Consider the following 7,237-nt stretch of genomic DNA (forward strand, 5'->3'; position numbering starts at 1 on the left):
AGGAGGGACACAGCACACCACATCAGCAGGAGGGACACAGCACACCACACCAGCAGGAGGGACACAGCACACCACATCAGCAGGAGGGACACAGCACACCACACCATCAGGAGGGACACAGCACACCACATCAGCAGGAGGGACACGACACACCACAGCAGCAGGAGGGACACAACACACCACAACAGCAGGAGGTACACAACACACCACAGCAGCAGGAGGTACACAACACGCCACAGCAGCAGGAGGGACACACGCCACAGCAGCAGGAGGGACACAACACACCACAGCAGCAGAAGGGACACAGCACACCACAGCAGCAGGAGGGACACAGTACACCATAGCAGCAGGAGGGACACAACACACCATAGGAGCAGGAGGGACACAACACACCACAGCAGCAGAAGGGACACAGCACACCACAGCAGCAGGAGGGACACAGTACACCACACCAGCAGGAGGGACACAACACGCCACAGCAGCAGGAGGGACACAACACACCACAGCAGCAGGAGGTACACAGCACAGCACACCAGCAGGAGGGACACAACACACCACAGCAGCAGGAGGTACACAACATACCACAGCAGCAGGAGGGACACAGCACACCACAGCAGCAGGAGGGACACAACACACCACAGCAGCAGGAGGTACACAGCACAGCACACCAGCAGGAGGGACACAACACACCACAGCAGCAGGAGGTACACAACATACCACAGCAGCAGGAGGGACACAGCACACCACAGCAGCATGAGGGACACAGCACACCAAAGCAGCAGGAGGGACACAGCACACCACAGCAGCAGGAGGTACACAGCACACCACAGTAGCAGGAGGTACACAGCAGCAGGAGGTACACAGCACACCACAGCAGCAGGAGGTACACAGCACACCACAGCAGCAGGAGGTACACAGCACACCACAGCAGCAGGAGGTACACAGCACACCACAGCAGCAGGAGGTACACAGCACACCACAGCAGCAGGAGGTACACAGCACACCACAGCAGCAGGAGGTACACAGCACACCACAGCAGCAGGAGATACACAACACACCACAGCAGCAGGAGGTACACAGCACACCACAGCAGCAGGAGGTCCACAACACACCACAGCAGCAGGAGGTACACAGCACACCACAGCAGTAGGAGATACACAGCACACCACAGCAGCAGGAGGGACACAACACACCACAGTAGCAGGAGGTACACAGCACACCACAGCAGCAGGAGGTACACAGCACACCACAGCAACAGGAGGTACACAGCACACCACAGCAGCAGGAGGTACACAGCACACCACAGCAGTAGGAGATACACAGCACACCACAGCAGCAGGAGGGACACAACACACCACAGCAGCAGGAGGTACACAGCACACCACAGCAGCAGGAGGTACACAGCACACCACAGCAGTAGGAGATACACAGCACACCACAGCAGCAGGAGGGACACAACACACCACAGCAGCAGGAGGGACATAACACACCACAGCAGCAGGAGGGACACAACACACCACAGCAGCAGGAGGTACACAACACAGCACAGCAGTAGGAGGGACACAGCACACCACAGCAGTAGGAGGGACATAGCACAGCACAGCAGCAGGAGGGACACAACACACCACAGCAGCAGGAGGGACACAACACACCACAGCAGCAGGAGGTACACAGCACACCACAGCAGTAGGAGATACACAGCACACCACAGCAGCAGGAGGGACACAACACACCACACCAGCAGGAGGGACACAACACACCACAGCAGCAGGAGGTACACAACACACCACACCAGCAGGAGGGACACAGCACACCACACCAGCAGGAGGGACACAACACACCACACCAGCAGGAGGGACACAACACACCACACCAGCAGGAGGGACACAGCACACCACATCAGCAGGAGGGACACAACACACCACAGCAGCAGGAGGGACACAGCACACCACAGCAGCAGGAGGGACACAACACACCACATCAGCAGGAGGGACACAACACACCACATCAGCAGGAGGGACACAGCACACCACATCAGCAGGAGGGACACAACACACCACAGCAGCAGGAGGGACACAGCACACCACAGCAGCAGGAGGGACACAACACACCACAGCAGCAGGAGGGACACAACACACCACATCAGCAGGAGGGACACAGCACACCACACCAGCAGGAGGGACACAACACACCACAGCAGCAGGAGGGACACAGCACACCACAGCAGCAGGAGGGACATAACACACCACAGCAGCAGGAGGGACACAGCACACCACAGCAGCAGGAGGGACACAGCACACCACACCAGCAGGAGGGACACAGCACACCACACCAGCAGGAGGGACACAACACACCACAGCAGCAGGAGGGACACAGCACACCACAGCAGCAGGAGGGACACAACACACCACACCAGCAGGAGGGACACAGCACACCACAGCAGCAGGAGGGACACAACACACCACATCAGCAGGAGGGACACAGCACACCACATCAGCAGGAGGGACACAGCACACCACACCAGCAGGAGGGACACAGCACACCACATCAGCAGGAGGGACACAGCACACCACACCACACCAGCAGGAGAGACACAGCACACCACAGCAGCAGGAGGGACACAACACACCACAGCAGCAGGAGGGACACAACACACCACAGCAGCAGGAGGGACACAACACACCACAGCAGTAGGAGGGACACAACACACCACAGCAGCAGGAGGGACACAACACACCACAGCAGCAGGAGGGACACAACACACCACAGCAGCAGGAGGGACACAACACACCACAGCAGCAGGAGGGACACAGCACACCACAGCAGCAGGAGGGACACAACACACCACAACAGCAGGAGGGACACAACACAACACAGCAGCAGGAGGGACACAACACACCACAGCAGCAGGAGGGACACAACACACCACAGCAGCAGGAGGGACACAACACACCACAGCAGCAGGAGGGACACAACACACCACAGCAGCAGGAGGGACACAGCACACCACAGCAGCAGGAGGTACACAGCACACCACAGCAGCAGGAGGGACACAACACACCACAGCAGCAGGAGGGACACAACACACCACAGCAGCAGGAGGGACACAACACACCACAGCAGCAGGAGGGACACAACACACCACAGCAGCAGGAGGGACACAACACACCACAGCAGCAGGAGGGACACAACACACCACAGCAGCAGGAGGGACACAACACACCACAGCAGCAGGAGGGACACAACACACCACAGCAGCAGGAGATACACAACACACCACAGCAGCAGGAGGTACACAACACACCACAGCAGCAGGAGATACACAGCAGCAGGAGGTACACAGCACACCACAGCAGCAGGAAGGACACAACACACCACAACAGCAGGAGGGACACAGCACACCACAGCAGCAGGAGAAACACAGCAGCAGGAGAAACACAGCAGCAGGAGGGACACAGCACACCACACCAGCAGGAGGGACACAGCACACCACATCAGCAGGAGGGACACAGCACACCACAGCAGCAGGAGGGACACAGCACACCACATCAGCAGGAGGGACACAGCACACCACATCAGCAGGAGGGACACAGCACACCACAGCAGCAGGAGGGACACAGCACACCACATCAGCAGGAGGGACACAGCACACCACATCAGCAGGAGGGACACAGCACACCACATCAGCAGGAGGGACACAGCACACCACATCAGCAGGAGGGACACAGCACACCACACCAGCAGGAGGGACACAGCACACCACAGCAGCAGGAGGGACACAGCACACCACATCAGCAGGAGGGACACAGCACACCACACCAGCAGGAGGGACACAGCACACCACATCAGCAGGAGGGACACAACATACCACAACAGCAGGAGGGACACAGCACACCACAGCAGCAGGAGGGACACAGCACACCACACCAGCAGGAGGGACACAGCACACCACATCAGCAGGAGGGACACAGCACACCACATCAGCAGGAGGGACACAGCACACCACATCAGCAGGAGGGACACAGCACACCACAGCAGCAGGAGGGACACAGCACACCACATCAGCAGGAGGGACACGACACACCACAGCAGCAGGAGGGACACAGCACACCACACCAGCAGGAGGGACACAGCACACCACATCAGCAGGAGGGACACAGCACACCACACCAGCAGGAGGGACACAGCACACCACATCAGCAGGAGGGACACAGCACACCACACCAGCAGGAGGGACACAGCACACCACATCAGCAGGAGGGACACGACACACCACAGCAGCAGGAGGGACACAGCACACCACACCAGCAGGAGGGACACAGCACACCACATCAGCAGGAGGGACACAGCACACCACACCAGCAGGAGGGACACAGCACACCACATCAGCAGGAGGGACACAGCACACCACACCAGCAGGAGGGACACAGCACACCACATCAGCAGGAGGGACACGACACACCACAGCAGCAGGAGGGACACAACACACCACAGCAGCAGGAGGTACACAGCACACCACACCAGCAGGAGGGACACAGTACACCATAGCAGCAGGAGGTACACAGCACACCACAGCAGCAGGAGGGACACAGCACACCACACCAGCAGGAGGGACACAACACGCCACAGCAGCAGGAGGTACACAACACGCCACACCAGCAGGAGGGACACAACACACCACAGCAGCAGGAGGTACACAGCACAGCACACCAGCAGGAGGGACACAACACACCACAGCAGCAGGAGGTACACAACATACCACAGCAGCAGGAGGGACACAGCACACCACAGCAGCATGAGGGACACAGCACGCCACACCAGCAGGAGGGACACAACACACCACAGCAGCAGGAGGTACACAGCACAGCACACCAGCAGGAGGGACACAACACACCACAGCAGCAGGAGGTACACAACATACCACAGCAGCAGGAGGGACACAGCACACCACAGCAGCATGAGGGACACAGCACACCAAAGCAGCAGGAGGGACACAGCACACCACAGCAGCAGGAGGTACACAGCACACCACAGTAGCAGGAGGTACACAGCAGCAGGAGGTACACAGCACACCACAGCAGCAGGAGGTACACAGCACACCACAGCAGCAGGAGGTACACAGCACACCACAGCAGCAGGAGGTACACAGCACACCACAGCAGCAGGAGGTACGCAGCACACCACAGCAGCAGGAGGTACACAGCACACCACAGCAGCAGGAGGTACACAGCACACCACAGCAGCAGGAGATACACAACACACCACAGCAGCAGGAGGTACACAGCACACCACAGCAGCAGGAGGTCCATAACACACCACAGCAGCAGGAGGTACACAGCACACCACAGCAGTAGGAGATACACAGCACACCACAGCAGCAGGAGGGACACAACACACCACAGTAGCAGGAGGTACACAGCACACCACAGCAGCAGGAGGTACACAGCACATCACAGCAACAGGAGGTACACAGCACACCACAGCAGCAGGAGGTACACAGCACACCACAGCAGTAGGAGATACACAGCACACCACAGCAGCAGGAGGGACACAACACACCACAGCAGCAGGAGGTACACAGCACACCACAGAAGCAGGAGGTACACAGCACACCACAGCAGCAGGAGGTACACAGCACACCACAGCAGCAGGAGGTACACAGCACACCACAGCAGCAGGAGGTACACAGCACACCACAGCAGCAGGAGGGACACAGCACACCACAGCAGCAGGAGGGACACAGCACACCACAGCAGCAGGAGGTACACAGCACACCACAGCAGCAGGAGGTACACAGCACACCACAGCAGCAGGAGGGACACAGCACACCACAGCAGCAGGAGGGACACAGCACACCACAGCAGCAGGAGGTACACAGCACACCGCAGCAGCAGGAGGTACACAGCACACCACAGCAGCAGGAGGTACACAGCACACCACAGCAGCACGAGGGACACAACACACCACAGCAGCAGGAGGTACACAGCACACCACAGCAGCAGGAGGTACACAGCACACCACAGCAGCAGGAGGGACACAGCACACCACAGCAGCAGGAGGGACACAGCACACCACAGCAGCATGAGGTACACAGCACACCACAGCAGCAGGAGGTACACAGCACACCACAGCAGCAGGAGGTACACAGCACACCACAGCAGCAGGAGGGACACAACACACCATCAGAGTAGCAACATTGAGAAAACAGCAGAACTAAACAGTAATAACATCCGTACGCCAATCACAGCAGCATCATAAAGGTAACATCAGGAGTAGGAAGCCACCAGTACAACATTACAGCAGCAACACATCAATAGTTGTGTTAACAGACAGATCATGTGGTTTTAAGCCTATAAAATGCTGGCTTGCTAGTGTTATAGTGGTTTTAAACCTATAAAATGCTGGCTTGCTAGTGTTATAGTGGTTTTAAACCTATAAAATGCTGGCTTGCTAGTGTTATAGTGGTTTTAAACCTATAAAATGCTGGCTTGCTAGTGTTATAGTGGTTTTAAACCTATAAAATGCTGGCTTGCTAGTGTTATAGTGGTTTTAAACCTATAAAATGCTGGCTTGCTAGTGTTATAGTGGTTTTAAACCTATAAAATGCTGGCTTGCTAGTATTATAGTGGTTTTAAACCTATAAAATGCTGGCTTGCTAGTGTTATAGTGGGTTTAAGCCTATAAAATGCTGGCTTGCTAGTGTTATAGTGGTTTTAAACCTATAAAATGCTGGCTTGCTAGTGTTATAGTGGTTTTAAGCCTATAAAATGCTGGCTTGCTAGTGTTATAGTGGTTTTAAACCTATAAAATGCTGGTTTGCTAGTGTTATAGTGGTTTTAAACCTATAAAATGCTGGCTTGCTAGTGTTATAGTGGTTTTAAACCTATAAAATGCTGGCTTGCTAGTGTTATAGTGGTTTTAAACCTATAAAATGCTGGCTTGCTAGTGTTATAGTGGTTTTAAACCTATAAAATGCTGGCTTGCTAGTGTTACATGTCTTTAGGATAGTGCTGTATAGCCCTTGTGGTTTAGCGCTTCTTTTTTATTATAATAATAATTTAGGATACAACGTATTTATAATAAACACTATTATCTAAGGTATTTTTATATTACAAGAGATGTCAACTAGAGGGCAAGATATACCCCAGCAAGTTGCATATATAAATACATATTTCTAGCTATATAAAGAGAAGGGAGGAACTGGTTAAGAGAACACAATACTCTTTTCTTGTGAGTT

Source organism: Cherax quadricarinatus, chromosome 67 (assembly GCF_038502225.1).
Source record: "Cherax quadricarinatus isolate ZL_2023a chromosome 67, ASM3850222v1, whole genome shotgun sequence".
Classification (NCBI taxonomy): domain Eukaryota; kingdom Metazoa; phylum Arthropoda; class Malacostraca; order Decapoda; family Parastacidae; genus Cherax; species Cherax quadricarinatus.